Below are 9,336 nucleotides of genomic sequence, written 5' to 3' on the forward strand. Positions count from 1 at the left end.
AATAATGAATAAAATAAAATAAAAGCCAATCTGCGAACCAGAGAGACGGAAAGTGTGGAGTCAAACTCCAAGGATGGGGGTGGTAGTGGTGGAGGGGAATGTTGTGTGCAGCTCCCACTGTTACAAGAACAGCCTGAAGGCCAACAGCAGAAGTATATCTTTAAAGCAGTGTCCTGTACATATTTCATTTAGTAAAGCTTTGATAGATACTCTAAGACAAGGGCAGGGTCTTACCTGTGGATCATATGCATTAAGTAGCCACATTTATTTTGAAAGTTTAATGTACCGTTTTATGGTGTTTGTTCTAACCAGAATAAAGTGTGGAAGTAATTTGTCCTGCTTTCAAAAGAAACAACATTGCTTCTCAGTACTCTGGAGAATAGTCTACAATTATTTCTTGTAGCCCTCTTACATGGGACTTATATCGTGTGATCAAGAGTAGCTACTCACAGAAGATTGCAGGTCCTTTCCACAATATCATCAACCTCCAATGCCCCTCCAGTGGTTTATGACCTTCATCCCGCTTTCAAAAAGATAGGAGATAATGCGATAAGGGGCGTTATTCGGATCAATCAGCTATGTGAAATGCCAGCATTGTGCTATAACTCAGCCACTAGATGGCACCATGCAATGGAAAAGTTAGAAAAAGGAAGTTTTAAATTCAGCTCAAATCACGTGTCTGCCATGTAAAGGAGTCCATTGTAATCCTGAAAAGAAACCAGAAGCAGAAAGACCTGGTAAGGATGTAGGAATGCAGCCTCGTGTGATGAACCTCTTGCACTTCTAGACTTACCAATAGCCAGAGCTCTCTGAAGAGGAGCGCTCCTGCCAACCTTGAACAGGATCCGTGTAGTGCTGTTCAGACCTCATGCAGTGAGGTGTGCAGGTGCTGATGCACACATGTGTGTAGCCCTCAAGCCAGCAAAAGAAGCCACCCCCAGAGCCCAAAATTGTTTCCCCCTATCTTGAGAGGTGGTGATGTACTACAGTCTTTTGTTGCACTTCTCAAACTGGTTTAAATGTCATTCCATGGACAGAGTGGTGCTACTCTTTGGCATCACCAGCAGTATCACCACCACCCATCATCATTTTACATCCTTCACAAGTCCAACATCTAGAGCCTTTTATGATGATGTATATTCGAAGGGATGATGATGATAATAATAATAATGATGATGATGATGATGATGATGATGATGCTCAGTTGTCAGGAAATTCCTGAATAAATAAAAGACAGCATGACCTGGCAAAGCCTGTCACGTCGGTCTAGAAAAAACGCCACGAGCGAAAAGAGACAATAATAATGATGTAACAGTTATAGACAAAAAGAAAAAGAAAAACACAGTCACCTCATCAAAAGAGAGAGAAATATACACCACTGGCTAGGGCAGGATCTACACTACTGCTTATAATGGTTTATAATGGTTTTGGCAACTATTCAGGCCCAGGACACATTACATATACCGATTTTAAACCGTTTTTAAAGTGCTGTATCCTGCTAGGTGTAGATCTGGCCTAGAACTATGGCAACAGGAAAAGGTTTCAATGATTCTATTAGTCACATCAGTCACTGGCATCACATAAAAAAACTATACAGAAAACCTTCAGAAACTGAGAGTACCAAAATGCATCCACACTAACATCCAGAAAGCAGTCCTACTCAAAACATGTTCAATAGTAAGGAAATTCCTGAATCGGTAAAAGACAGCATGACTTCGCAAAGCCCGTCATGTCCATTTAGAAAAACCACCACGAGCAGGAAAAGAGAGATAATAATAATAGCAGCAAAACATGGGGGTCAATTCAGATAAAATACATCCAACAGTTAAGCACCAGGGTGAAAGATGTTCTGGAGAAGATAAAGGACTGAAAGAGGCCAAATGACCTCTGTGAACTTTGCTAAATCTACTAACACGCATAATTGTTTTCACATGTAAAGCCCAACACAGGAATGGATAGAGAACTGAGCAGGCTTGAGAAGAGCATCACTCCTCCTTTCTCGAAGGGGAGCTCTGGCTGATGTGAAAAGCTCAGAGTAGCGGTTCGGTGTTCAGAGCTTCATAGCAGAAAATCGAGAGAATGTCTCAAGATGACAGTTCGACACATCAGGAAGCATCTGTTTAATGGGCATCACCAGACCAATCTCTTTCTGAGTTAGCTAATCAGCCCTGGCTTGTTCTCCGCAATGCCCAGCCATTGCAGTTGTGGTCAACCAAACCCCTGCCGCCGTGTTTCAGCCATATGTAAACTATGCTAGAAGAGTCACGCAGCCGTATCTACATCAGCTTCTTGCTTGTCAACTCTCCAAGAGCAAGATCTGGGCAAAACCTCTCTTTTCACGGGATTGGTTTCTGGGCAATGAAACAAGCTCACATCAATGTTAGTTGAAGAAGTGTTGCATGGAAAGAGTTTTTAAACATATTTGCTTTATTCAGAAAAACCACTTGTGGATCTTACTGTCGTGTTCATGCCTGTTCCCTCTGGCATTCCCACGTGCTGGCAAGCTGACATGAGACACTCGCATCAGTGAGACTTCTTTTATTGAGGAAATCACACAGTAGACAAGCTTAATGGTTACAGAGTCCAAAAACGCACACTTAAAGCTGAATGATGGTTAAGAAGCTTTAGGCTCTTTTTTCTGAAATGATCCTTAAGGCAAAGACTCAGAGAGGGGTGTGTAAGTAGGGTACGCCAATAACAACTCTGAGCTTCTTCAGACGCTGCATACGCTGGCTCCTCAAAGTGACCTGGCCAATCTCCTACAAACAATGTCACAGGAAAGGTTGCTCTGAGCCACCAGAGCCGGGCAGAGAGATCCGTCATGCACTTGTCAGTTGCCATGACTTCAGGAAAGGTTAAACCTCAGGCCCAGGAATCCCATCCTTCTGCTAAGGACTGGGAACTCCTTGCCACCTGAGTCTGGGCACGAACATAGAATCCACAACATATGCAAGTCCAAGTCTATGAAAAGCCTCACTACTTTTCATGGCACAGTTCTTAGATATCCAAAGTCCAAAGAGCAAAGCGTCCATGTGCAGAGTGCTTTCAAAGTCCCAAGCAGAGATGGAATCCAAAGCAGGAGGGAGGTCAGGCGTTGCGTCGAGAGATGAAACATAGCAAAACTTTTTCAACTTTGAAATTTAAGGCCTATACCTGACACTTACATGACCTCCCTGTAGAGATGTCTGGCAGGAAGGAAATGCCTGCAAAGAATCCCTCCCTACTCACCTGAAAACGAACGAGTTTGTGAACTCCATGGGTGCAGCAACAAGGAAAATGCAGCTCCAGCCCCTTGTGCATGCTGTGGGGATGATCCATACATGAAATCCTGTTGTTTGAGCACCACACACTGGACTGGGGGCTTCTCTACATTCAAGCAAAAATCCCGCATCCTTACTGGAGTTTTTGCAGGATTACAATTGGCACAATATGCACCCCTCCCTCCAATTTGAGGTGGGGTTTGCTTTGTGGGCAAGTTCCATATGTTCCATTTATACAGCCAGTAGATGGTGCTGTGAAACTGAGCGATTCCAGAAATATTACTGCATTTTGTGCGAGTTTAAAAATGGCAGAATAAAGCTGAAAAAGGCATCAGAGGTTGACGACATTGTGAAAAGGACCTGCAAATTTCTGTGAGTGACAAGTGCACGATAAAAGCTTTGTGTGAAGAGGGCGTGGGACTACTGACTGCAATCCTGGAGGCAGTTTATGAACAAATTGCTCATGTCATAGAAAAATAGGAAGGGGAGATGCCCCTTATTTCTTAAAAAATAAAAATAATGAAGTGCCTCATGCTCAAATTAGGAGCCCTGAAGTCCAGTTTAGTTCAATAGGCTTAGGCCTGCCTAACACTGCAGAGGATAAGATAGTATTTGGGAGGGGGGGAGGTTTCTTCAAGCAGCTCAGAAACATTTTTTTTATTATGAACTCTAACAGGTCAACCCAGTAAAAACATGGGTGTTCTAAAAGCCATTGAAAGCAAAGGGTGAGGTGCCTCATTCTGTGCTGGATTGTGCTTTAAGATTTCAGTTAGATACAGCAGCACGTGACAGAACAGCAGTGGAGAAACGAACTTCTGTTAATACATCAGATTGATTCCTTATCAGAAAGAGAGGGTAGTTTACAGCCATCCTTCTCCACCAACAGTTTCTCAGCCAGCCTTATTTCTCGCAGTGTCTCCCTGTTGAACTGACACCAATAGCAGCCCAGTGAGTACCAGTCACTTCTGTATTTGAATGACTGAAAATAGCTAGACTACAAGTCTGGTGCTTGCATTTTAGAACCACCTTCATAAATGTGAGAGTGATTACATAACACAACCTCTAGATGTGTTGGGCTGCAACTGCCCTGATCCTCAGCCAGCATGGCCAATGCAGTCCAACACATCTGGAGAGCACCCAGTTGGGGAAGTCTGCCGTAGACATAAATGAAATGCACTGGACAGGAAGTTCTTTAGAGATCAGTAAATATTTGTCATAGAGGATACTCTGCATTCAATTTTAAATATGCACTGAAGGCATACAAACTAATTTAAAGACACCCCATCGTAATAAAATACAGTTCATTGGGGGTTATATATTGACATTTTGTTTCAACAATGCTGGTGGCTACATCTTGCTACCTAAAATTCTTTATCCAATAGGATTGGTTTCTATGGTTTCTATTGGTTTCTTTATCCAATAGGATTGGCATGTTTAGCCTGGAGAAGAGAAGATTGAGGGGAGACATGATAGCACTCTTCAAATACTTAAAAGGTTGTCACACAGAGGAGGGCCAGGATCTCTTCTCGATTCTCCCAGAGTGCAGGACACGGAATAACGGGCTCAAGTTAAAGGAAGCCAGATTCCGGCTGGACATCAGGAAAAACTTCCTGACTGTTAGAGCAGTGCGACAGTGGAATCAGCTACCTAGGGAGGTTGTGGGCTCTCCCACACTAGAGGCCTTCAAGAGGCAGCTGGACAACCATCTGTCAGGGATGCTTTAGGGTGGATTCCTGCATTGAGCAGGGGGTTGGACTCGATGGCCTTGTAGGCCCCTTCCAACTCTGCTATTCTATGATTCTATGATTCTATGCCGAGTTCCCTAATAGCCTCTTGTCTTGTTGCAGAGTTCCCTTGCACTAACAGCCAAGCTAAATTATCTGAAGGTATGTGACAATCCTATGCACACCTACCTGGGAGTAAGCACTAATGAACATTTTAGGGTTTATGTCTGAGTAAAGATGCATAAAACTGAGCTGCTAGAAAGCCACAATGCAGGAGATTGTGTTGTTAGGGAGCCATAGTGACAGCTTATTTCAATAAATGTAAATGTCCTCTGCATAAGACATAAGTGAATAAAAATATTGAGTATACCTTCCTCAATAACATGCATACACCAAATAACATTAATCAGTTCTGTACGTATAGGTGATGAGGTAATATTTTGCAGTCAGCCATTGAAGGGATTCATGTGGAATTCAGCTGTGAGAAAGGCACAACATGTATTGGAAGTGGAGGTTAATAAAAGTTCCATATACATGAAGACACTTTTCCACAGAATGTTTGCCTGCTGTGAAGGAACAGAACTATCCTCCATTTTTGCATTTAGTTTGGTTTTAGGATATCCTGGTGTTAAATCTGTGTTTGTATGCACACGTGTGTTGTTTCAGCCCAAAGTTAAAAAAATTGGCATAGTGATTTAACTTTCAAAACTGCTTTTTTAATACCTTGGGTTCAGATTCCCATTCAGCCACACATGCTCTGAGGCCTGAAAGAAGATCCAGAGGAAGTCACGGTTCACAAGACGCAAAAGGCAGTTGCGCTGTCAGATTTATTTATGTATTTAAAATTGAATCGCTTTCTATGTCCCACTTAACTCCCTCCAATTTTGAGTCCACACAATAGCTTATTTACCAAAACTACAAAAATTGTATGTCTTGAATTGCTGTCCTCTCTCAGGAGTTAGGTTTTGTTTTATAGCAGTCTTCCCCAACCTGATATCTTCCAGATGTGTTGGATTACAACTCCCAGTATCCCCCAGACATGCTGGATGAGGATGCTGGGAGTTCCAGCCCAACACAAGTGGAAGGTACCAAGCGGGGGAAGACTACCACTACCACAATATTAGTAGAGATGTAGGGTGCTTATAACACATTTTTCTTATCAGCTATAGCAGTGACAACAGTTGGGTTTTTACTACATACTTTCTAGGGAAGAATGACCATACGCAGCGTGGATAGGGGAAATAACATGTTTTGTCTTGTTTCTGGTAATACAGGAAGGGCAGCCCAGTTTTTTCAATGGATGGTACCGAACCATCAGATGCTCATTCGATTCACACCTCCCTGGAAGGATATGAGCTAGAAACATTATCGCTGTGGCTTACTCTCAATGTATCCATTCTGGCGACCGCTGCATCAGGAATCTCAATTTGGTGGTTGTGCTGTCACAAGGATTGGAAACCGCATACAACCTGTACATTGAATCTGGCTGTTGCTGAACTCCTGTTTTCAGTTTTTGAAATGCTCTTGCCAGCCCTTCATGAGGCAATCCCTACTGTGTTTCCTCCCCCTAACTGGACAGAAGTCACAGAGGCCTCCAATTTGGGAAACAATAGCAGTGCCATATTGATGCTGGCCATAAGCGTGGAGAGATCGCTGGCATTGGTTTTCAAAAGGACATTTAGCCACTTCCAAACCAAACATTACTGCATTCTGTGCGTTTTTCTGTGGGTTCTCGCTTTTTTGCAGACACAGATGGAGTACTTCTGCCTTGAAGATACAGAAACAGAGAATGTCACAGGAGAACAGCTGATTGAGGACGTCACAGAAGAGCTGATGGAGGACTATGAAATACAATGTTCAAAAATGCACAGTTTTACAAGTGCATTGGAACTGGTGGGCTTCATAGCGTTTATGGTGATGTGTGCTTTGGAGACATTCTGGAAAGTCCAGCAAGAGAGACACAGACGTTGTGCAAAGCTGTATGCCGTAGCCGTAATGGCTGGATTGCTTGCCCTGGGCACTGTGTCCTGGGTTCAGGGTTATACAGATGACATTAGTGAGATTATTTCAGTCATTTTTCTTCTTCTTGACAGTTATAGGCATAAAGAGTGGAAGATAAAAGAGCATTTCAAAAAAATTTGGCAGAAGCTATGCCATCACGCTCCAGAAGTCAAACAGCAAGCAGGTGATGGGACTGTCTCTGCCGCAGTTTAATAAAGGCTGTTCCTTCTTGACGAACTTGATACCCAGCGGAATCAAATGTAGGGTCCAAAAAACTTTAGTTTTCTTAGTAAAAGAAGAGCTGGTTTCTGGTGTCATGTGAATGATGCATCTTCTATTACAGGGTTGGGCAGAAAGTAGATCTCCAGATGTTTTGGGCTTCCTGACTGTTGGCCATGCTGGCAGGGGCTTCTGGGAGTTGGTCCAAAACACCTGAGATCTACCTTCTTACTGCACAATTTCTACTGCATTCTAGGACTCAGAAAGTGATTATGACTTAGAACCCAGGTAGCTGAAGGAATGCTTGCTTCCATACCAACTTGTCTCTATTCTGAGGTCATATTTGGAAGTTCTCCTCCAGGTGTGCCTGCCATGTGAGAGGCAAGGTGGGTGGTGACCAGAGGAGAGAGCTTTCTCCATGGTGGCACACCATTTCCAGAATTCTCCCTACAGGGATAACCATCTGGTGCCAATCTTGTTATCCTTTTGGCACCTGGCAAAGAGATTTCTAATCTCCAAGGCTTTTAAAACATACTGTTTTAACATTTTGTAAATGTTTTATAATGTTCTTTTAAGCTCCGTATGTTATCCTGTTTTTTGTAAACTGTTCAGGCCACTTTGCTGAATGGCGATAAAGACACCTATTCAAATAAAAATAATAATCCACCGACACTCTATGTCTTCCAGTCCTAACATTTATATACCCATTTCACAGAAACAATTAACAAAGGCACATATCAAGTTTGCTATCAGAAATATCTCCTTTAAAATCGTAAGGGCATAAGAAGAGCCACGCTGGATCGGACCAAGGGTCCATCTAGTCCAGCATTCTGTTCACACAGTGGCCGACAAGTTGCCCGCAGGAAACCCACACAAAAGCACCCTCCTGCTAAGTTCTCCAGAAACTAATAATTACTGGAGTGTCATAAAGTCAACCCATACACCAGAATGCATTTCACGTGGTGACCATCAGCAGCAGTTTGTATGTGTCTATATCAGATCAAATGTTGCATTTGAGAGCACAGCTGGAATCTTCCCCAGCACAAAGAGCAGGCAACTTGCTGCAACAGTCTCCAGGTAAGGCTCCTCCTCTAGTAAGCCTGCCTCATTCCTTCCGCTTCAGTTTCCAGTTTCCATAGACTGACCACAGCTGAATGCTCTTACAGAGCCCTCTTCAGTCCTTTGCACATCTAGCTTGGTACCAAGCAAATGAGGATGCTGGAGGCTGAGCTCACATGTGTGCCCACATCCCCCTCCATGCTTTAGCCCTCCACTTGAGCAGGAGAACCCCTGCTTAGGGCTATACAATGGGGTCAATCCGGACATAGTCATGCTTAGAGAAGACCCATCATGTCCAGCTTAACTCCCATGGATTTCAATGAGTCTACTCTAAGCATGACTCACTGGGAGGAGGTATAGACTGATTTTTATGAAAAGCATTAGCCATTTTTAGGCAACTCATTTCTGATAATGTAAATCTGGGGTGGGCCTCCAGATGTTTCAGCCTACAACTCCCACCAGCCCTAACCAGCACAGCCAATAGTGAGGGCTGATAGGAGCTGTAGGCCAAAATATCTGGAGGGACACAAGTTGCTCACCCCTTGCTTAAATGAAAACTGGGGGAATAGCCCAGCTTCTTTTAAAGCTGTCTCTGCAGCTGTATGTGATATGTGCAGAAATCAGCAGGTGAAGATCTTCACAGCAGAGATAGGCAAGATCCCCTGCTAATGCTGCACATGAAGCTCTTAAAAAGACACAAAGTGAAGTAAGGCCATCTTCTTGGCACCAACACCTTTGGAAATTATAGATTTTCGCTGTTCCTTTAGTGGCTTTAAACGTGTTGCTATCACTGGTTGATTTTAAGTGTGTCTTTAAAATATATTTTAATATGTGTTTCTGTTTCCTACATCGACTCTGGAAGATCCAAAAGACAGCCTAAACACATAAAATAAAATATACAGGCCCTAATCCTGCAATAGTCAGTCAAGAATAATTGGCAATAACTTTGAGGAGGCAAATTAGAATTAACATTTTGAACTGACTTGGAAAAATAGTGCTCTGATGTTTGGGGTATCAATACCTTTCCCTTGATCACTACCAGGTAGAGTGTCAAGGCACAGTAATCCACAGGC

The sequence above is a fragment of the Elgaria multicarinata genome, chromosome 4 (assembly GCF_023053635.1).
Source record: "Elgaria multicarinata webbii isolate HBS135686 ecotype San Diego chromosome 4, rElgMul1.1.pri, whole genome shotgun sequence".
NCBI lineage: Eukaryota > Metazoa > Chordata > Lepidosauria > Squamata > Anguidae > Elgaria > Elgaria multicarinata.